This window comes from Trachypithecus francoisi, unplaced genomic scaffold (assembly GCF_009764315.1).
Source record: "Trachypithecus francoisi isolate TF-2019V2 unplaced genomic scaffold, Tfra_2.0 Lachesis_group5, whole genome shotgun sequence".
Classification (NCBI taxonomy): Eukaryota; Metazoa; Chordata; class Mammalia; order Primates; family Cercopithecidae; genus Trachypithecus; species Trachypithecus francoisi.
The window spans coordinates 19,388,659-19,412,228 of record NW_022681470.1 but is presented as its reverse complement, the minus strand read 5'-3'; the positions used below and the strand labels follow the sequence as shown (position 1 = coordinate 19,412,228).

The window sequence follows — 23,570 nt, the reverse complement described above, 5'->3', positions numbered from 1 at the left end:
TTCCTAACCATGTTCTCAATGGGACAGGGTCCAAGTTTCAGAGTATAGAATCCCGACTCTGCCAGTTAGGACAGCCTGGAAAGCCCTGAGAGAAGCCTCAGGAAAAGCTGATCTTCCTGGAATAAAATTATTTTCCTGCACATGGCCTCTGAGTATCCAAGGGCCCCAACGCTCCTGGCAGCTTTCTGAGTGGGAGTGACTATTCTTTAGAAAGAATTGATGCCATGTAATAACTGATTCCCCAGGCTGAACACAAGAGCGGGAGGGAAGAGCTGAACAATTACTCCATTGAAATCATCTTCACGTGCACTGCAGTGTGGGAAGGTGGTTTGATAAAGCCTGGCTAATAGTAAATCTCTGTAAGGATTAAAGGGTTGATTCATTAATAATTACCTGCAGTACTATTTGCGATTCTGTTGCCCAAGACAACATTCTTTAGGGCAGCTTTCTTTTCACGGTCATTAAGAAATTATTAATAATTGTGATTTAGTGAGAAATTATTAATGACTTCTTAATGGAAGCGGAGAGAAAGCTGACCTAACAAAACCATTGTCTTGAGCAGCAGAATTGAAAATAGCCCTGTAGTTAATTATTCTTCAAGTCAGTTACAGAGATACTCATTTTTTCTTTAAGTAAAATACATATTGTAGAATAGACACCCAAGTAATATGATCTTGAATTATACAGCCAGGATTTTTAAACGCTTTATTGTTGCTCCCATAAATTCCCCAACTACCAAAATTTATGCTGGGAAAATTAATCCTTCCTATCTTGCTTTCTTGGGTCTCTAGAATTCTCTTCCTTTCTGCCCTCAAAAGGATGTGATCTGCCACATTTCCAAACACCAACTTCCCCTCTTGGAATCTCTGTCTTGGTGGTTATGTCCTTTCTGGAATATAATTGTGGACAAACTTGCTTCACCATCTCACTAAATTATTATTCCCTGAGGGGCACTAGGGCTAGGACATCTATACTTCGTGTTAAACACTGTGTGGTTTATCCACAGCACACACTTGGTAAATGTTTCTGAAATGACTACTAAAGACCCAAATCAAAATGTGGTCACTCCCATGGTGTGCAATGGAAAACTGGCCCTCAAAGAAGTCACACTGAGCATCCAAGACCTGGATACTACAGCCCCCAGTTGAAATCTTAATTTTAGTTCTTATCCAAACTATAAAGCTAGGAAGCTTTGGCTCCTTCCCTAAAGAAGCCACATTTCCCGCTCATTGCCATGCGCCCTAATTGGAAGGAGAACCCGCATTTTTTTCCTGAATCCAAAGTCTTAGTCTGGAAGTGGTGCTGTTCTCTACACCTTCGTCCATATCCTATCCTCTCAGCCAGCTTCTCCTCCCTAAACCAATGGATATCTTGAGAGCTCAAGTTTTCATGTTCCTGTGGGAAGATTTTAGACAAACAAAATTAGGAGATGTGGGATATGGAGGACAGAAAAAGTTAGACAGAGGGTCAGTATGACTATAAGATCAAATAAAGAAAGATGCAGTTGGTATTTTTATTTTAATTTTTTTCACACTGGGAATTGTTTGGTGTTTTTGTTTTTGAGACAGGGTCTCTGTCATCTGGGCTGGAGTGCAGTGGTGCCACCATAGCTCCCTGCAACCTCTGTCTCCCAGGCTCAAGCAATCCTCTTACCTCAGACTCCAGAAGATCTGGGACTACAAGACTCTTGCCACCACGCCTGGCTAATTTTTGTAATTTTTGTAGAGAAGAGGCTTCACCATGTTGCTTGAACTCCTGAGCTCAAGTAAGCCACCTGCCTTGGCTTCCCCAAGCGCTGGATTATAGGCATGAGCCACCTCGCCCAGCCACGGTTAGTGTTTTTAAGCATGAAGAAAATAAATGTATTGCATCTGCTATCTGGCTCCATGTGCTGTAACTAGAGACAAAATAATCCTTGAAGGAACCTGCAAACTTACTTTCAAATGTTTTTCTGGGATACATCACTTCGCTAGGTGGTAACTCAGGCAAGCATAGAGGGTGTGACAGTACGGTTTTCTTTATAAATTGGATATGAGATGAGAAGCAAAATGCATAAGGATGCCTCCACTAAAAGAGGTCAGAAGAAAGATGGAGGTGGTAGCGCACATAAGACAAGTTAGCAGAGGAGGGAGAAGGTGATGTGGAGGGAAATGAGGTTTAAAAAATTAACTGAAGAATATACGTGGGCAAAGGAATTTAAAGATAGGCTATATTTTGACTAAGCAGATTTAGTCAGACAACAAAGACAAAAGTCCCCTCAAAATTAATTTCAATAAACGTTATTCTTTTTTATTATAGTTTTCAAATTTATATATAATAGTTGTGCATATTTTGGGGGTACGTGTGAGATTCTGATACTTGTCTACAGTGTGTGATGCTCAAGTCCAGGTGATTGGGATATTCCTCAGCTCAGATGTTTATCCTTTCTTTGTGATGGGAACATTATAATTCTTCTCTTCTAGTCATTTTGAAATTTACAATAAACAGCTGTTAACTGTAATTTTCCTATTGTACTGTCAAATACAATGAACATAATTCTTAATGACAGACATCAGAACTTAGAAGTTTTCAAAATGGGAGCAGAGCAAGTTTTGATCAAATATACACATTCTTAACTTGTGAACTGACCACCCCAATCAAAACAGATTTGAGCAGCACTCAACATGAGATGACATGTTGGAAACCACAAAGGAAGTGGCTAGTGGGAAGGTGGAGGGATGGGGAAGCCCCCGGGGGGCCTGGAGCCAGCCCTCAAACTCAAAGCCACAGCCAAGCGGACTACAGACAGCCACCCTTTGCTGGAGGCATCAAAGCCTTGTACAGAAGAGGTCCAGTTCTGATGCCCACACTATCTGCAAATGTTAATTATTCTCAGTGAATCCCAGAGCAAACTTGAGGACAATGAATGAAGCCTTCAATTAAACTTTTAAGCATTCTTGACCTTCCCCTCTGCAAACACTTGTTTGTGTTATAGTTAAGTTTTGAGTTACAGATTGTCGACATGGGGGATGGATTCAAATGATTCAGCTAAATTTCAAAAATTCTCAACCTAGAGATCAAGTTTGAAATCAATATGGATCTAGAACAAGCTGAGAAAACAATTCTAAGAGATTTAGAGGAACAAAAATGTATTTCTTCTCCCCAGCCCTAAACTACTCCATGTTTTTGTTCTAAGCGGCCTGTTGTACTTTTGTAAAACAAAAACATGACCCAAACCTCTAGTATTCAGGGGCCTATGTAATCAGCGGGCAGAGTGAATTTTCCTTTCTTTCTATGGACCAAGAAGAGCCTCATACACCCAACTCTGGCCTCACCAGATTGTTTTTAGCCCGATGATGAGCGTCTATTAAACTCAGAATTTCTTTGTCCCAAAGAAGGGTCATGGGTGTTTAACAGACATAAAATCTGCACCAAGTGGGAGTCCTGGGCCAGCCTGCTGTGGTCTGTCCGTGGTGAGAGGGAATCCTGCATAGTCCATCTGCTGCAGAAGAAGCTTCCAGAAAGGAAGAGAGGCCAGCCAGAGACAGAAGCTCATCCTCCCACATCTCTCTAAATGATCCTGGTTTCTGCTCTCCTGGGCTGCTCCCAGAATCATTCAGATCTCCTCTTACCCTCTATTTTGCTACTGACTTGTAGAGACAAGGCCCACTTGGGTCTGCCTAATATAGAGTTCTCTGTGCTAGAGCCAGTGCTATATTAGTGAGTGTTGGGTGATTTTCTTTGTCCTCTTTATAAATGAAAAAACTAAAGGTAATTACAATAAGAGCTTTGCTTTTAAAAATTAAGCTCTTAATAAGTACCATGAACTATTCTCTCCCCCCACCTCTCTCTCTCTCTTTTTTCTTTTTAGACAAAGTCTTGCTCTGTTGCCAGGCTGGAGTGCAGTGGTGAAATCTCAGCTCACTGCAACTTCTACCTCCCAGGTTCAAGTGATTCTCCTGCCTCAGCCTCCCGAGTAGCTGGGACTATAGATGCCTGCCACCATGCTCAGCTAATTTTTGTATTTTTAGTAGAGACGGGGTTTCACTGTGTTAGCCAGGATGGTCTTAATCTCTTGACCTCGTGATCTGCCCGCCTCAGCCTCCCAAAGTGCTGGGATTACAGGCGTGAGCCACCGCGCCCGGCCTCTCAGTTTTACAAACGTTACCTTATTTGAATTTCACAAACAACCTGAGTGGTTATGAGCTGGGTAGTGTTGCCATTATTAATCTAAAAATGAGGAAACTGAAGCTCAGAGAGGCTTATTTACTCCCTCAAGGCCACACAGCTAGTAAGTGATGGAGCCCAGATTAAAGCTGCTCAGTCTGACTCCAAAGTCTCTCTGTCTCCCTCATCTCTACCCGCCCACCTTAACCACCATAGTAAGTTGGTTATCTAAAGGTACAAACAGGAGTTTTAACATTTATTTTTGTTCATGTGAAAAATAAACCCCAGGACATTTGAGCCATAAAAGCATCAGACCCACCCTTGGATTCTTCTGCAAAATCAATGCAGAGAAAGCAGAAAGGCTTTCATTGAACCATATAGCTAAAAATAAAAGGCCCAACGAGCAAAGATTCCCTAGTGCTGGGCAGGAGAGGGGATCAGGGAAGTGGAAGCAGAGAGAGGCAGCCTCTGAAGAGGCTCCCACACATGTGCAGGGCAGCAGCAGCTTAGCTGCAGAGCCGCAGGTGCTCCTCTTCCTGCCCCGACACCTGAGCTCACGTTCTCCTCTGCTGCTTGCCTCTTAGCACTTAAGCTGAGGCGTCACAACCGCATCCCAGAAGGCAAACGGCGGACAGTTAAGAAGCTGAGCAGCCAACTGGGGTTTCTGCTTCGTCCCCAGAAGCCCCACCAGCAACTTCTGTAGACCTGCCCATGGCCAGGACCTCATCACAAAGCCTGCTATGGATGGGGGGCCAGCCTCTTACAACTGTCCACCCAACCAGGGTGCTCATAGGTGTCAGGCAGGACTCAGCAGCAGAGAGACAGGTCTTTCTGAAAGCAGAAAGGGAGTGCTCATGGGGAATTACATGACTCCCAGAATCATTAGGAGGCAGGTTCGCTTCCCAAAGCCACACCACAGGGCTGGATGGGGAAGGACACCTGCCTTCTGCTACAATTAGGGAGGCCCCAGTCACACCGGGAAGCCAGGGCTAAAACTGTAGTGCTTTTTCTAGGAGCTCTGCCCCTACATGGGTGCGTCCCTCCCCGCCTCTGTCTCTCAGCTTAACCCAGCCTCAAATGTAGTCTCATGACAGAGATGGGACTAATCTGATTGGCAGAACCCACATCACATCCAGAACCCTAGCACAAAGGTGCTGGGAAGTGCAGTCTTGCTTTCCAGCTATTGCAGAACTGAAAGCACAGAGGAGGAAGCTGGAGTGGATGCCACGTACCCCCAGTAGCCGCAAGTTAGCAAAGGAAGCAGAGTCCTATTTACAGGGTCCTTTGGCTTCTGAGCTACTGGTGGTGGGGGAAGGGAAAGGGAAGGGCATTGGGGTAAAAACAACCCTTCTTGCTTTCCTGTATAGAGGACTCAGGATGTGGATGGTGAGCCCATCATCTGGGGAGAGGCATGAAGGGGAAAGGGGGAAGAAAAGCTTCAAAAGAAACATGACTGAAGGGTTCCTGTCCTGGAGAAGAAGGGGTCACACTGGCCATGACGCTTACCCTATTGCTCCACAGACCTGGAACGATTGACCTCTCTTGTGCACACCAGGGAGTGGGAGAGACGAGGGGACGAGGACACAGGCCTGCCTTGAAGAGCTTGCACCCAATGAGACAGCTAGAGCTGAGGAGCACAAAGACAGAACGGAACAAGCAGGGTCCTTACAGTGCTACAGATGGGTAAGCTGAGGCCTGGGGGTGACCACCTGCCTGGCATCCCCTGTGCCGACCTCCACCCGCCAGCAGGCTACTTCCACAGTGATCCAGGCTTCAGAGCATCTCAGGTTCCAGAGAGGCTCCTAAATGCACCAACTCAAAGGCTGTTTTACTGGAAATGTTCATGAGAATCGATTCCATTACTATTTAGATTTTCAAGGCACATCACAGGGTGAAGTTTAACCTGTAGCAAAACTTTTCTCAAGCCTTTTTCTCCAGCTCTCTCACTGATTCTCCAAAACTTCTCTCTTACTCTCTGTTCCAGCAAAGCCTTGCCTCCTGGCAGCCCATGTGGGTGCCTGATTTTCTTCTCTGTTTCTTTTATTTTACCTCTACTCTTAATTCTATCCTGCAAGGAAATCTCTGATTCTTCTGCCGTAATTCCCAGCTGTCTCCCCACCACCTGCCTTCTTGATTCTCTATTTCTCTTTCTCTCTCTGCCTTGCCCTGATTATAAATTGCAAAAGCTGAGAAATGGAGCTGGCCAAGATAGAATCCACTTTGGTTGGTGAAGGGCAGAGAGGTTATGAAGGCTCCCATTGCAAACAATCATGGTCTCTGTTCACTCCCATAGCAAAGAGAGGAAACGTGAATCTCCTTCTCTTGAGCAGGTAGCTTGGCGTTCATAACCCTTCTTAGGAGCTCTCCATAAATGTCTGAATCTCAGCAAATGTGGCCCCCCCCCCACCTCCTCCCCATCTCTGCCCTTGAACACTTGGAAGATCTTTAGAACATGTCATCACTTGGCCAGGTTCATGGCAAAAGCAGAACTAAGTTAGAAACACCTGGCTCTCAGCCTCTCCACCTTCACCCCTGGCTTCTTCTGCTGTCAAACTCCTCCGAGTTTTTAAGTACAAAATGTGGCATGTTCTGTGTTCACCAAGCTGGAAACCAGGTGCCCACACCTTAGACTACCCCTGCCCTCAACAGCAGCTTAAATACTTAAAGTTTATTAAATCTGTTTACCACTACTCTGCACCTTACCCCAAGCATTAGTTAATCCCCTGTTTGGAGATCAAACTCAAGAAACATTTAAATATGATCTCCTGCCCAGTGTGGCAAACAAATCATTTCCATCATGGAAAAAAACAAGGAGGAAAACAATAGTGCATTGAAACCAGTTATGCAACACAATCCTCAGTGATCAAAGTCCTCTGGTTTTCAATTAACACAGGACATTCAGAGGAAGAGGGCTGCCTGCTTATTGATTAGTTGATTGTTTATGAAATGAAGAAACCTCATCTTTTCTCTATATTATACTACTGGCTGGGGGTCTGGGAAGTGAAAATTGCCACCAGCACCATCCTGCAAAGCAGAGAACATTCCATTTACTCTTCCTTGCTTCCTGGGTGGCAGCACTCCCACCTTACCCAAGCTAGACCCTAAGGAACCTCTAGTTTCTCCTTCCCCTCACCTCCTTGTGTAACTTCTCCCCAGATAACATCTTGTTTACTTGAGCTCTGCCTCTCACATCCCTGCTCTCCTTTACTCCTGTCTCTTCATTGGTCCTTTCTCACCAAGACAGTAACTGCAGCTTCCATACTTGTCTCTTCCCTGTCAACCTATGTGACCACTAATGCTATTCATCTTTCTACATCTTAGATTGGGTTCTAACTGTCCCTTGACACAAGCCTTCCTTTGAGATGTGATTGAAAGTGATGTCTGTCACTTCTGGCAGAGCCTTAAGGGCCTGTCCCTGCTTCACTATGATCCTTTTTCCCTCTGCTGTTGTGACTGACCATGTTCCTGATGAGGCTGCCACATTAGCCTGAGGAACAGAGTGGTACCACCTCACAAGGCCCACATAGCACAAGTGAACTACAATGCTTTATTTCAGTAAAGCCACCCATATCTTGGAGCTCTATGTCCCGAGTGATTCAGGAGGTGGAGAACAGCTCTGGTTGCTTCCTTCTTTAGAGAATATCATTACTTTCCCAAGCTAATGCATGAATTGGAATCTAAAATGTAGGTCAGGCACAGTGGCTCACACCTGTAATACCAGCACTTTGGGAGACCAAGGCAGGAGTATTGCTTGAGCCTAGGAGTTCAAGACCAGCCTGTGTAACACAGCAGACACCATTTCTATTACATAAATAGATAATCTGAAAAATAAAACAGGAAGGCTAAGAAGCCATGTTGTATAATAATAATTTTTGTTTAATGACTGACCTTTGTCCCAGGCTCCTGGGAGGGCAACTCTAAATCCTTGGAATTTCCCACATAATAGGAGTGTCTTTGTTTTTCAAGAGGCCCTGCACCTGACTTTATGCTAATGAAGTGGTCTGTGGTGGTTCCTAGATAATCTCAGGATGGGGCTGGTCATGCTAGAAAGACCAACCATGTGATAAGAGGGCTGGGACTTTGAGACATGGAATATCAGTCTGACTTCCCATCCTCCAGGGAGGAGAGTGGGGGCTAGAGATTGAGTTCAATCACATGGCCAATCAATCATGCCTATGTAATGAAACTCCAATAAAAACTCTAAACACAAAAGCTCAGTGGAACTTTCTCATTGATGAAGACATTGATCTGCTGGGAGGATAAGAATCCTGATTCCATGGGGAAAGGGCATCAGAGTTTTGCAGGTGGGGCCCTCCAATACCTCACCATATGTACCCCTTCATTTAGCTGTTTCTGAATTTCAACCTTAATAATAAAGCTGTAATCAAAGGTATAGCACTTGCACAAGTTCTGTGAGTTGTTCTAGTGAGTTATTGAACCTGAGGGAGATCAAGGGCACCCCTAGATTTTTGTCTGGTCAGTCAGAAGTAGGGGTATTGTTGTTGTGAATCATGTTCTTTAATCTTTGGGGTCTGTTCTAACTCCAGGAAGTTAGTGCCAAAATTGAATAGCAATATATCAATTGGGGTCAGAATCACCAGAAAAATAGGTTAAGTGGTGGACTGCATTGGAACATCCAGGCAGAGGTGGTGCCTTGGAATAAGGAAGTGGAGACAGAATGATATGAATAGGTGAGATCACTTCCACTGGAGTCCAAGCTAAGTCAGCGTCTTAAATCACTCACATTCCCACCTCCTCACAGCCAAATGAGACCATTTCCTGCCCAGAGACTGGTTTCAGCAGGGCATCAATTTTCTGAACAGGGAAACCTACCAAACTTCCCACCTCCCAGAGAACATAACATGGTACCCTCACATGGAAGATGAGAACAGCCTGCTCCTCTCATTCCAGCTGCTCTCTTCTGCTGGCATTCTTATTCTTTGCACACATTTTACAATTCACAGTTCCCAGAGGTGGCAGGTCCCTAGAGTCTCTTAATTTGTCTTGTAGAAAATTCTAAAAGCACACTCGAACATCAGGACAAAAGGGAAAAGTGTCCCCCTAGGATAGTTCACTGCTATTACATAAGTTTCAAAAACAGACTACCTAAAAGATGATTCAAACTGAAAATATAATTCACTGATATGGTCTGGCTCTGTGTCCCCCACCAAAATCTTATCTTGAATTGTAATCCCCATGTGTTAGGGGAGGGACCTCATGGGAGATGATTAGATCATGGAGTGGTTCCCCCCATGCTGTTCTTGCTATAGTGAGTGAGTTCTCATGATATCTGATGGTTTTACAAGGGCTTTTCCCCCTTCACTCTGTACTTGTCTCTCTTGCCGCCATGTGATGAAGGACAAGTTTGCTTCCCCTTCTGCCATGATTGTAAGTTTCCTGAGGCTTCCCCAGCCATGAGGAACTGTGAGTCAATTAAACCTCTTTCCTTTATAAATTACCCAGTCTTGGGCAGTTCCTTATAGCAGCATGAGAATGGACTAATACAGTAAATTGGAACCAGGAGGTAGTGGGGTGCTGCTATAAGGATACCCAAAAATGTGGAAACAACTTTGGAACTGGGCAATAGGCAGAGGTTGGAAGAGTTTGGAGGGCTTAGAAGAAGACAGGAAAATGTGGGAAAGTTTGGAACTCCCTAGAGACTTGTTGAATGGCTTTGGCCAAAATGCTTATAGTGATATCGACAATGAAGTCCAGGCTGAGGTGGTCTCAGATGGAGATGAGGAATTTGTTGGGAACTGAAATAAAGGTGACTCTTGCTATGCTTTATTTTGCCCGTGCCCTAGAGATCTGTGAAGCTTTGAACTTAAGAGAGATGATTTAGGGTATCTAGTGGAAGAAATTTCTAAGCATCAAAGCATTCAAGAGGAGGAAGAGCATAAAAGTTGGAAAATTTGCAGCCTGATGATGCAACAGAAAAGAGAAACCTATTTTCTGGGGAAAAAGTCAAGACAGCTGCAGAAATTTGCATAAGTAACAAGGAGCCAAATGTTAATTCCCAAGACAATGGGGAAAATGTCTCCAGGGCATGTCAGATACCTTTGAGGTAGCCCCTCAAATCACAGGCCCAGAGGCCCAGGAGGAAAAAATGGTTTTGTGGGCTGGGCTCAGGGACCCCCTACTGTGTACAGCCTAGGGACTTAGCGCCATGCATCCCAGTCAGCTCCAGCTGTGTCTAAAAGAGGCCAAGGTACAGCTCAGGATGTGGCTTTAGAGAGAGCAAGCCCCAAGCCTTGGCAGCTTCCATGTGGTGTTGAGCCTGCAGGTTCTTCAGAAGTCAAGAATTGAGGTTTGGGAACCTCTGCCTAGATTTCAGAGGATGTATGGAAATGCCTGGATGTCCAGGCAGAATTTTGCTGCAGGGGCAGAGTCCTTATGGAGAACCTCTGCAAGGGCAGTGCAGAATAGAAATGTGAGGTCAGAGCCCCCACACAGAGTCCCCACTGGCACTGCCTAGTGGAGCTGTGAGAAGAAGGCCACCATCCTCCAGACTCCAGAATGGTAGATCCACCTATTGCTTATGCTGTGCTCCTGGAAAAGCCACAGACACTCGACACCAGCCCATGAGAGCAGCTGGGATAGGAGCTGTAGCCTGCAAAACCACAGGGGTGGAGCTGCACAAGGCCATGGGATCCCACCTCTTGCATCAGCATGACCTGGATGTGAGACATGGTGTCAAAGGAGATTATTTCAGAGCTTTAAGATTTAATTACTGCCTCATTTAATTTCAAACTTGCATAGGGCCTGTAGTCCCTTTGTTTTGACCAATTTATCCCATTTGGAATGGGTGTATTTACCCAATGCCTGTACCGTCATTGTATCTAGGAAGTAACTAATTTGCTTTTGATTTTACAGACTCCTAGATGGAAGGGACTTGCCTTGCCTCAGATGAAAGACTTTGGGTTTGAACTTTTGGATTAATACCAAAACGAGTTAAGACTTTGGGAATCTGTTGGGAAGGCATAATTGTGCTTTGAAATGTGAGAAAGATGAGATTTGGGAGGGGTCAGGGGCAGAATGATATGGTCTGGCTCTGTGTCCCCACCCAAATCTCATCTTGAATTGTAATCTGAATTGTAATTCCCACATGTTGGGGGAGAAACCTCATGGGACGTAATTAGATCATGGGGGCGATCCCCCACCATGCTGTTCTCATGATGGTGAGTTCTCACAAAAACTGATGGTTTTATAAGGGGCTTTCTCCCCTTCACGCTGCACTTCTCTCTCCTGCTGTCATGTGAAGAGGGATGTGTTCACTTTCCCTTCCACCATGACTGTAAGTTTCCTGAGGCCTCCCCAGCCATGTGGAACTGTGAGTCAATTAAACCTCTTTATAAATTACCCAGTCTCAGGTACCCAATCTCAGATATGCCACTTCATAGCAGCATGAGAACGGACTAATACACTCACTTAAAAAAAAAGTTAGATGAAATAACAGACAGCATCTATCATCCAATGCCTAGTGAGCAAGGTTCAAGTGAGCCTAGCAAAGTTCTAGGAAAGGATGGCTGGAGTGGGAAAAGGCTAATAAAAAGAATCAGGACACAGCCCTCAAGGCCTCAATCATCTATTACAGGGACAGAGTTTATAAACAGAAAAAGTACTACAAAGCAAGCCATGATTCAATTTCCAAGTGGGTTAAACAGATCAAGTCTCAGTTTGGTGAAGAATTAGAGTTACAGAAGAATAGAGTGTGACGCAGAAGTCACAATTGTCATGGGTCTTGAATGGGCTCTTATCAAAGAAAAGGATTCGTTTGTTTGTTTTTTCAATTAGATATTTTAATTGTATACTCCTAACCTACTGAAATTGCACCAAAATCCACATCCCTTTGTTCTCAAAAAACATCTGGACCCCATAGTCAGGATGGCTGGGCCACTACACTTCCCCAGCAGGCAGGCTAAGAGCTCTTAAGGACAGGTTTTTTCAAAGGCAGCAAGAGGACCAGCTATCTCCTCAGCCAGCCAAGGCTGTTCCTCTTTGCCTCCTGAAAATCTGTTTTTGTGGCACTTGGAAGCGTGTATGAGATACTCAAAAACCAGCCCACTGCAAGTCAAGAGTAGAACAATACCAACATGACATCATCAGTGCCAAACAGAGTGGCCAAAATAGTTAGGATATATTACAGAAATCTGTATTACCAGGAACGATGTAGAATTCTTTGGGTGTAGTGAGAATGGAGGTGAACCCACCATTTACAAAAGATCCTACCTTTATTTAAATGCACTTGGTTAGGAGGATCCCAGCAAGGCTTCTAGCGAAGGACCCAAAGCCACAAGTACCTGTGGGCCAGGCCCCCAGGTGGCCCTGCTGGTGGCTGCATCTGGGGTTGCATTCTAGCCCCAGCAGTCCTAGGTAGGGCACATGCAATGGTACATCTTAAGTCTACGTGGGCTGTTGATCAAGAAGTGCAAGGCCCAGCCGTCTACAGCAGAAATGGAACAGGAAGTAGCCTCTGGGAAATAGTTATTTTTTTTTTATTTTTTATTTTATTGTTTTAGAGGCAGGGTCTCACTGTGTCACCCAGGCTGGAGTGCAGTGGTGTAATCATGGCTCACTGAAGCCTTGACCTCCTGTGCTCAAGTGATCCTCTCACCTTAACCTTCCAAGTAGCTGAGACCACAGGTGCATGCCATCATGACTGGCTAAATTTTTAAATTTTTTGTAGAGACGGAGTCTCACTATGTTGCCCAGGCTGATCTCAAACTCCTAGGCTCCATGATCCTTCCACTACCTCAGCCTCTCAAAGTGCTGGGATTATATGCATGAGCCGCTGTGCCCAGCTACTCTGGACAAGGTTTAAATCAGGACTTCTGTGGCAGGAACAGTGTGGGAGGATTTTACTTTCTCTGGAAACTCCTCCCTGGATTACTCCCCCTCCCCCATATCTAGGTTAGGATCACATTGAAGCCTCCTGCAGTGTCCTGTTCTCACCTCTTCTTCTATTACCCTGCAATGGAATCATCCATGTACCCATCCACCTCCTCAGCTAGAATAAATGCACCTTGGGGTAGCATCTGTGTCTGACTCATCTTTGTATGCAGCAAACAATGTCTGGCACACAATGGGTGCACAGTAAATGTTTGCTACTGTTATTGAATGTGGATTGCAAATCAGGGAATCAAGATCCCATCGGGAGCCTGGGCCATTTGCATATGGGGGAGCTTCTGGTCCTGAGACCAAGTGTGAGACTGGAGTCTCAACAAGCTGTTGAGACATCAGCTATTGCAGACGTAGCACAGAGCCCACCTGCTAATCAGGGTGTCTTAGAAACTCAGAAGGCTAAGTTCGTGATTGAATGGTCCGTATGGTCCCAGATATCAGAGCCTGTAGTTGGATGGGAGCCAGGAAATGTTACAAGCTGACAATTTTATCAGAACACTCATTTTCAGGTGTTCACTGTCCATTCAGTATGAAGACTTACTCTGAGAAGCAGAGTTGACACCGGCCACCCTCAAGCAATAAAATCCAAAATCTAAGGCTGCCAACATAGCGATGGTTCCGCCTTCCCCTACCCTCCGGAGGAACAGAGAGGAGTTCAAAATGCATCCCTAGTACTCTGTGCTTTGTGACTCAGAGATGGTGTTTATTGCCTGAACACCCTTCTAAGCCTTCTGAATATCCACACAGCCCTTCCTCCCAGCTCAGCCAGATGCACTGGTATAACCATCTCCGGTTACATGTTTACTATGCCAGGGAGAAAAGGAATTCTTATCCTAAATTACTATTCCTTGCAAATGTATTTGCCAGAATCAAAATAAAGCTAAAGTTAGACACAAAATGGGATGGGACAGAAACTTGCCCAAGCACGATGAGAGAAATAGGGGGAAGAAGAGGTCTCAGCATCACTTTGTGACTCAGGACAAGACTTTTTCCATCCACCTCTTGTAATTCTGGGTAGCAGTGAGTCCCGTTGTGAATCAACAGCTCTAAGGTCAGTAGTGGCCATTGGGTTTTTTATTGTAGGCCCGGGGACACCGGGTCATGATAAGGCTATCCAGGCTTGCCTGCTGCCTGCTACCATAAGGGGCTGCAAAGCGAGTCCATCAGCCCAGGGCACGGCTTCTGCTGTGAGAACCAGGAGGAGAGCTCATGCCTGCAGAGCAAATTCTTGGTCACAAGCACCAACCTCTCTCAGAGACCCTTGATTGATGGCAGCACCCTACTCATATCCAAGAGACGTTTCTACCTGTTGGCGCTGATGACCCAAAGAGTGCCCTGCTCCTATGGGCAGGAGGTAGACCCCGGGTCTGCCACCCTTCCCTTCCCTCTCCTTTCGGCACAGGTTGCGCTTCCTTGCCCTTCCTGTTGTGGAGAGTTGGTGGCAAATGAGTCCTCCCCCATTTCAGAGCTGAGAAGAATAACAGGTCACATAATTTTCTTTTAGCTGCTCCTGTCTTCCAGGTCATGTTCTAAGTGACTTATGAATCTCATCTCAGTTCATGCCCAAAGCCATCTTATGAGGTCCACTGTTGTCTCCATTTCACAGATGAGAAAACTAAGACGCACCCCCTCCCAAAAAACAATCCCACAGTGGTGAGTGGTGGAACCAGGCTGGAACCCTGAAAGCTGACTCTGGGCTCACATCCTGACGCTCTTTCCTCTCCTTGAAGAACCCACAAGGGTGGGGGCTCTGGAGTGGGCAGGATCACAGGCAGAGGCTCTTCATGTTTTTCCTCACCTTGCCTACTTCAGGAGAGAGATGAAGGAGGGCCCGGCGAGATGCACAGAGCCATGCTGCATTGTGAGTGGGCTCAAAGTGTCTCACAAATAGTACACGTCCAAGTCAGACAGCAGTTCCGAAAATCGAAAGGGCCGAGTTTATTCAGGTTTTGTTTCATTTTGTTTTACCCACACTTCAAAACATGTCCTGCCCCAGTGGTCGCATTAGCATCTGCCATTGATGTGTGTTCTTTAAAGCCAGGCAATGTGTTAACTGAGCTGAAGGATGAGTCATCTGTCCCTAAGGTGAGATGGCTCCTTGGATCCTCAATGCACTTGAAACAGACAGTCCCACATGCAACCAAGAATAGAAAACTCTGCATGGCAAGTGTTAGTGGTGCAGCGAGATTGCAAGAGTCAGAGAGCACATGTGTAGAAAACAGGGTAAATGCAAATAAGAGAGAAAAGAAACTAAGAAAATAGGAAGACATAGATATTTACACAGATACGTAAACATCCACTTCCCCATATGTAAATATCCACTTCTCATGGATATTGAAGATGTGTCTGTATGCGTATTCATTTACTCGGGCCGCTGTAACACGGTTCTATAGAACAGGAGACTTAAACAACAGAAGTTTATTGTCTCATACATTTCATCTGGAGTCTAGAAGTCCCAGATCAAGGTGTCAGCAGAGCTGGTTCATCCTGAGGCCTCTGAGGGAGAATCTGCTCCACGTCACACCCCTTGCTCCTAGTGGTTTGCTGGCAGCCTTCGGTGTTCCCTAGCTTGAAGATGCATCACTCAGTGTCTGCCTTCATCTTCATGTGGTATACTCCCTGTGTGCGTGTCTCTGTGTACAAATTTCCCTTTCTGATGTGGACATCTATCATATTTGATTAGGGTCCACTCTCATAACCTCATTTTAACCCGATTACCTCTGTTATGACCTCTGTTATGATCCTGCCTCCAAACAGGGTTACAATCTGAGATATATTAACATATAATTCTTGAGGAGACACAATTCAATCCATAGCAGCTTGCATTTTTCTCACATGTGAGAGGGATCTTAGCCTGTGACTTTTAAAAGACATAAAACAAAGAAAAACGTTTGAAATGCATCTATCAGGTGATGAAACGCATCTATCCACCACTAGCTGTGGGACCTAGTGTTCAGGTGAAGAGAGGTGGAGGTATTGATCCTTTTACATTCAACCCAGTTTCCTGTGTGCTCCATTTCATGGCACAGGCTTGCTCAGTGAGGCCAGATGCATTGTAGTATTGCCCCCTTATTTTCTACGCAAGACCCATGTTTTGAAACTACTCCTGTCTCTGTCTCTCTCTCTCCTACCTCTTCCATTAGAAGAGGATGATGACCCTTATTCGCTGAAGACTCAGGGCTAGCAACAACTGAAACAGAATAAAATCAAACTATTTTAATGGGTGACATAATAGGTGGCTCCTTTTGAAGGGGAGGACAGAGTATGGACCCTGGTGCTGAACTTCCTGGGTTCAAATCCCAGCTCTGCCATTGAGTAGCTGTGGAATGTGGAGGAAATTCTCAAACTCTCTGTAGCTCAGTTTCCTCATTTGTCATCAGGGGTGAAAACAGCATCTCCCTGATGGAGTTGCCAGAAATGAATGATTTAATATTTGTATATCCCACGAACAAGAACCTGAAGCCTAGTAAGCCCTATGTAAATATACTTCAATTAAAACCATAAGAATTGCAGAGGAAGCTGACTGCTTTTAACTGCATTGGAATCCTTTTAAAAAATAACAAACTCATGGAAAACAGTATGGCGATTCCTCAAGGATCTAGAACTAGATGTACCATATGACCCAGCCATCCCACTACTGGGTATATACCCAAAGGATTATAAATTACTCTACTACAAAGACACATGCACACGTATGTTTATTGCGGCACTATTCACAATAGCAAAGACTTGGAATTAACCCAAATGTCCATCTGTGACAGACTGGATTAAGAAAATGTGGCACATATACACCATGGAATACTATGCAGCCATAAAAAAGGATGAGTTTGCGTCCTTTGTAGGGACATGGATGCAGCTGGAAACCATCATTCTTAGCAAACTATCACAAGAAGAGAAAACCAAACACCGCATGTTCTCACTCATAGGTGGGAACTGAACAATGAGATCACTTGGACTCGGGAAGGGGAACATCACACACTGGGGCCTATCATGGGGAGGGGGAGGAGGGAGGGATTGCATTGGGGAGTTATACATGATATAAACGTCATGCACATGTACCCTAGAACTTAAAGTATAATAAAAAAAAAAAAAAAACAAACTCAGGCCCACTGGTACACTATGAAAGTAAAAAGACCTCAATGGCAGCATTTAAGGAGACATTTGTCTCCTGCAGCCATGGGGCAGATGGGGCCGAACAGCAGGTCCAGGGTCAAAGTCTTAGCATGGCAGAGCTGTGAGAGCCATAGGGAAGATTAATCTGCATCTTCATAGGTTTTCTGTGTCAAAGTCAGGGCCCTGGTGAGGAAAAAAAAAAACAAGTGAAACCCTGAGGCTGTAATAAGAATATTTGAGTGGACAAGCCTAAGAATTTAAAGTCCCTATATTGTACAAAACCGAGTGTGCGCCAGAAGTAGCCTCATCCTCCTTTGCAAATGATAAGAGTGCTCCTGTGCCTGGAATTGAGCAGCGAGAGGCCTTGCCTGAGGCAGGTGCTGGCCCTCCTCAAGATTCCCTTCTGCTTCCCCTCATTGATTCCAGTACCAAAACTTGGCAAGGTCTCAGCACCACTTGAATGGAAAAACAAAGCCCTTGCTCCAGAGTACAGTTTACATGCCAAGGGAATTGCAGTCCTGGCTACTAAACACTACCAAGACCTGGGGAAATATGGGAAAATAGATTTTAAGGGTTTTCAAATCGGAGCAAGGAGAACATCAGGCTGGATAGGGGAGGACTGATTGACATGGGAGACCTCCCATGTAACCTGGGGTCCAATGTTTTGGTAAAAATACCTGAAGCCAGTCCTACGAGTCTGTTGAGATGCCTCCTTGAAGATGTGACCTAAAGGAAATGTACGTGAAACGAGGCAGAGCTATCACCATCCTTATCATAGCATCAAGGAAAGTGCAATGAGCTCAGACAGATAAGGTTGTTAGAGTGGATTTACCAAGTTGGACCTGAGAAAGCACGCTTGTCTATTTCCCCAGGGCAGACTAGAAGACACACCCTTCTCCACCATCATAAGGAATGCACTGGTGATGCCTGTACTGATATCTCTTACAAGCCTGAAGATGGTTGTACCTTTTTAAATATATGAAAAAACAAATTTATTTCTTACAGTTCTGGAGGCAGGGATGACTGTCCATTTTAGAGCAGAGCTGACAGTTAAAGATGATATGATAGAAATGGACTCCCTAATAATAGTAAGCATAATGGGATCATAGAATGACGAGGCTAGGAGGCACTCAAATCTCAAATGAAAATAGAGTGTAATTACCCTAAAGGACAGCAAGACTGGAATGGCCATCAGGGTGCCATGATCTGCGGACACCTATGGTAATGGCTATTGGCTATGTTGGAGCTCAGAAAGCAATTCCCCAAAATGAAGGCCTCAGAAGCAAAAGTTTTCTTCTGACATTCTCCTGTCCTCCTGCCTCTCAGTCTCATTCGCCTGCAAGGTTAGACAGAGAAACTAGAATCCCTCTTCCCCAAGGCAGGTCATAGAAACCAGAACCCTTTTCCCACACAGCCAAAGGCAGCCATAAAACCTAAAAATACGACTCTAACTGCCTCTGCCACTCTGCACCCACCTGCCTTTCTGTGTAAAAACTAGCCTTAAAGAAATTATCTGACCTACCTTGTTTGAATGTAGGTCATGAGATGCCCCCATTCCAGAGACGGCCCTGCTCCATCCCCAGAAGGAAGGAATGTCACACAGAGATAGCAGGAAGAACCTAGACAGACAGGTCTTGCTGGGTGTCCCACCGGGTCTGTTAGCATCGGATCATATCCTTTTCATCCAATCATGTTTCTACACAGCTGTCCAGAGTTTGCTAAACCTAGGCTTAAAGATGGACAATTTCCCCTGTGTCTTTGGGTCTTCATTCTGAAGGCCTCGTGTCATGTAAACTAGGATGAAATAAATTTGTATGCTTTTTCTCCTATTAAGCTGCACCTTGCCAGTGATTTTCAGTGGACTCTCAGTGGCACATTGGAAATTTCCCCTTGGCCCCAACAGCTACCAGATCATGGTGTTCTCCTGACATGGATAGTCAACTAAGATGGTATTCAACTTTGCATACAAAAGATTGAGAGTTAGTCCTTTATTCAATTTTCAGATTAAAATGCTTAACACACCTAAAGTCGACTGACTAAAGAAGAGTCTGGATTGCTTTGAGGAAAGACTTGGCAACACCACCACAAATAATCTATAGTAAGCATTCCCCCAGTTCTTTCCCATGTGATCCGAGAACATTTGCCAAAATCACAAGCCCTGGGAAGAGAGTCTGGCCAGATCCTTCCAGGACGATGAGACATGGGTGGGAGCTGATACTGATACCAGGAGAACTGAAACACCATCACCATCCTCCAAGTAGAGTAGGGACTTATGAAGATCAGGTGACCAACATCATTTTCCCCAGATTTGTCTGTCTTCAGGAAATACTGCCCAAGGTAAAGGACAAGTTATTGCAACTTGCACCTCCCACCGCTAAGAAAGAAGCACAGTGCTTGGTAGGATTCTTCAGGGTTTATAGGCAGCATACGCGGCACTTGAAAATACTTCTCTGGCCCATTATTAGGTGACACAGAATTAAGCTTCACGAGGACTTTAAACTCCGGGGGAGAGCTCATGTCTGACTTTCTTTGTATTCCACCGAGCAGGGCCAGGGCAGAGAGGCCCCTCTGCTTGTGGACTCCGGTCCCTGCACTTCGGTCCCATTGTCACCAGGCATTATCTCAGCAGCCACAGACACCTCAGGGACATCTGCCCTTCACCCCGAGCCAGGAGTGTCCTGCCCCAGACTTTCCCACAGGGCCATGGCCACCCTGGAAGCACAGTGCTGCTCAGTGGGCTGCGGTCCTGGGCCCTTATCTCATCAGGGCACAAGCCCATTATTCAGCCGTTATTGACATAACCCTTCCCTCCCGCCTGCCTCCCACCTCCAGCTGCTCCCTGGGCGCAAAGCTCCGGTTTCACCTAATCAACCATGCAGTCTGCTGTCCCAGGTAACAAGCCATCCGTTTGTGTTGGCAGCATTTGAAGGCGAGGGGCAGATAACCCTGAGCCCTGCCGGTGGCTCCACTGACAGCACTGGGAGTCCTAGGCCATTTCCTCAAGTGATACATCCAGAGCAAGGGCTCCTCTGGGAACACAAAATCACTCCCTCCGTGTCCAGACTCACATGATAAGACTTCTTGCAGCAGCTCATTTTCCTCTGAGGACAGAACGCAGGACGAGTAGGGCACCTGTCCCTCTTGATGGCATCTTCCCCACACGCTCTCCATGCAGCAGCCGCAGATGACAACCTTCACCACGCACAAACGCCACGCCGAGCCCTTCACACACGGTGCACTCACTGTGGCTCACACACTGCGGTAATCAAGGAGCATCTCACACAGGGTATCGCACAGAGTAGCTCACACACAGCATCACGCAGAGTATCACACAGAGTATCACACACAGCATCGCACACAGTATCACAAAATATCTCACACAGGGTATCACACAGAGCATCACAGACTTTCTCACACAGCATCACACAGAGTATCGCAGAGTAACTCAAACATAGTATCACACACAATATCACAGAGTATCTCACACACAGCATCACACACAGTATCACAGAGTATCTCACACACAACATCACACACAGTATCACAGAGTATCTCACACACAGCATCACACACAGTATCACAGAGTATCTCACATACAGCATCACACACAGTATCACAGAGTATCTCACCAGAGTATCACACATGGTATCACAGAGTATCTCACCAGATTATCACACACAGTATCACAGAGTATCTCACACACAGCATCACACACACTATCACAGAGTATCTCACACAGAATATCACACACAGTATCACAGAGTATCTCACATGCAGTATCATAGAGTAACTCAAACACAGCATCACACACAGTATCCCAGAGTATCCCACACACAGCATCATACACAGTATCCCAGAGTATCTCACACACAGCATCACACAGTATCACAGAGTATTTCACACACAGTATCACAGATAACTCATATACAGCATCACACAGAGTATCTCACACACAGCATCACACAGAATATCACAGAGTACCTCACATACAGCATCACACACAGTAGCACACACGGTATTACACAGAGTATCTCATACACAGCATCACACATAATATCTCACACACTGTATCACACATATAGTATCACACAGACTATTTCACATAGTATCTCACTTAGTATCTATCTCACATATGGTAACACACAGAGTATCTCACAGTGTTACACATATTCTCTCATACCTAATATCCCACACACAGTATCACGCAGAGTATCTCAAATAGTATCACACAAAGCATCATGCACACAGCACCTTCACAGCCCTGTGAAGTGTGAAGTGCTATTCTCCCTATTTCACAGATGAGGACATGCGGCTAAGTGTCTTGTCTTAGGTTCTAGCTGGCAAGTGGTAAATCCACTCTGGCTGTAAACTCGTGCCTTTGAGCACCTCAATCCCATGGTGTCCAAGTGGCTCAGCTGGCCCAGGGCCACCCTGGCTCAGCCCTCAGAACCAGGCTTTATCTGCGGAACTCTGCTTCCTAAGAAATCCACCTTTATAAAGCCCACAGGTCATGATTCTGGCACATTACTAAGTTTTGGGGCCACTAGACTAGATAGTCCCCAAGGTTCCTGCCATCCCTAGAAGTTCTCTGGCTCTGAGAGATTTTAAGGAGAAAAGACAAGTCATGTTAAGTGAAATAAGTAAGGCACAGAAAGACAAATTTTGCATCTTCTCACTTATGTGGAGATAAAAAGTTTAAAACTTGAACTCACGGAGATAGAGGAGAATGATGGTTACCAGGGGCTAGGAAAGGTAGTAGTGGAGGCCCGGCGGAATAAGTGGGGATGGTTAATGAGTACAAAACTACAGTTAGATAGAATTAATAAGGTCTAGTATTCAGTACCACAGTAGAGTGACCATAGGTAACAATAATTTATTGTATCTTCTAAAATAACTAAAAGAGTGAAATTAGAATGTCCTAACACACAGAAATGATGAATTCTTCAGGTGACGGATACTCCAATGACCCTGATTTGACCACTGTACATTGCATGCCTGTATCAAAGCACCACAGGTACCCCATGAATACAAGCAACTGTTATGTACCCATAATAATAAAAAATACAAAGTTAATTTGAAAAAGGACAAGTCAACACCCGCAGCCTTCCCCTTGTGTTGAGACGGCTGGCGACCACCCCCCGTGTCGCGTGTACCCTCTCAGCCGCTCTCCCCATCATGTGAACCATCTGGCTTCGCAGGAGGACAGTGAGCCCCTCCGAAGAAGGCAGGCTCTGATCCCTGGTGCTCAACTTCCTTCCAAAGTTCTCGGCCTTCAGAGCCAGAGATGGCCTGAAGGGAAGGGGCCTCAGCAGCCATGTCATTCCTCCCTGGAAAGACTGAGGAGCACAGAGGCGAAAGGCCTGGGTACGGCACCTCGGAAGGGTTAGGGTATCTCTTCATTTATAGTCCACATCCTCTGGGCCTAAAAGTGGGAAGGAGGCATTTCACCTCAGGGTCAACAACACACCTGTCTTCATTCTGACAGGTAGAGTTGATCTCCGACACGTCTAAAGCACGATCCAAATATAAAAATAGGAGCTTTGAGGATGCCTTTAAACAGGAGATCAGTCCTGTCTTGCGAGATATCCCCACCCAGGCCTACCTCGGAGATCGTGCATGTTCAGTTCCAGACCACTGCAATAAAGAGAATACCACAATAGGCCGGGCGCGGTGGCTCAAGCCTGTAATCCCAGCACTTTGGGAGGCCGAGACGGGCGGATCACGAGGTCAGGAGATCGAGACCATCCTGGCTAATATGGTGAAACCCTGTCTCTACTTAAAAATACAAAAAACTAGCCGGGCGACAAGGCGGGCGCCTGTAGTCCCAGCTACTCGGGAGGCTGAGGCAGGAGAATGGCGTAAACCCGGGAGGCAGAGCTTGCAGTGAGCTGAGATCCGGCCACTGCACTCCAGCCTGGGTGGCAGAGCAAGACTCCGTCTCAAAAAAAAAAAAAAAAGAGAATACCACAATAAAGTGAGTCACCAACTGTGTTTTAGTTTTCCAGTGCATATAAAAGTTATGTTTATACTATACTGTAGTCTATCAAGTGTATAGTAGCACTGCATCTAGAAAAAAAAGAAATGTAAATATCTTAATTAGAAAATACTTGCTGAGTGTGGTGACTCACATCTGTAATCCTAGCAATTTGGGAAGCTGAAGTGAGAGGATTGCTTGAGGCCAGGAGTCGGAGACAGACTGGGCAACATAGTGAGATGCTGTTTCTAAAAAAAAAAAAAAATTAATATTAGCCAGACTTGGTGGTGCACATCTATAGTCCTAGCTACTTAGGAAGTTGAGGCAGGAGGATCACTTGAGCCCAGAGTTCAAGGCTGCACTGAGCTATGATCATGCCACTGCACTCCAGCCTGGGTGACAGAGCAAGACTTAGACTCTTAAAAAAACAAGTAAC

General features: G+C 45.4%; 1 long non-coding RNA gene across 1 annotated transcript; it reads right to left on the bottom strand.

The window, feature by feature from the left end:
* Window positions 1-17,146: 17,146 nt before the first annotated feature.
* LOC117074731 lies at window positions 17,147-22,756 on the bottom strand. Its single transcript, XR_004433681.1, has 3 exons — window positions 22,314-22,756; window positions 17,838-17,886; window positions 17,147-17,343 (listed from the first exon to the last, which is right to left on the bottom strand). It is a non-coding gene; the product is annotated as an uncharacterized LOC117074731 (long non-coding RNA).
* Window positions 22,757-23,570: the final 814 nt, after the last annotated feature.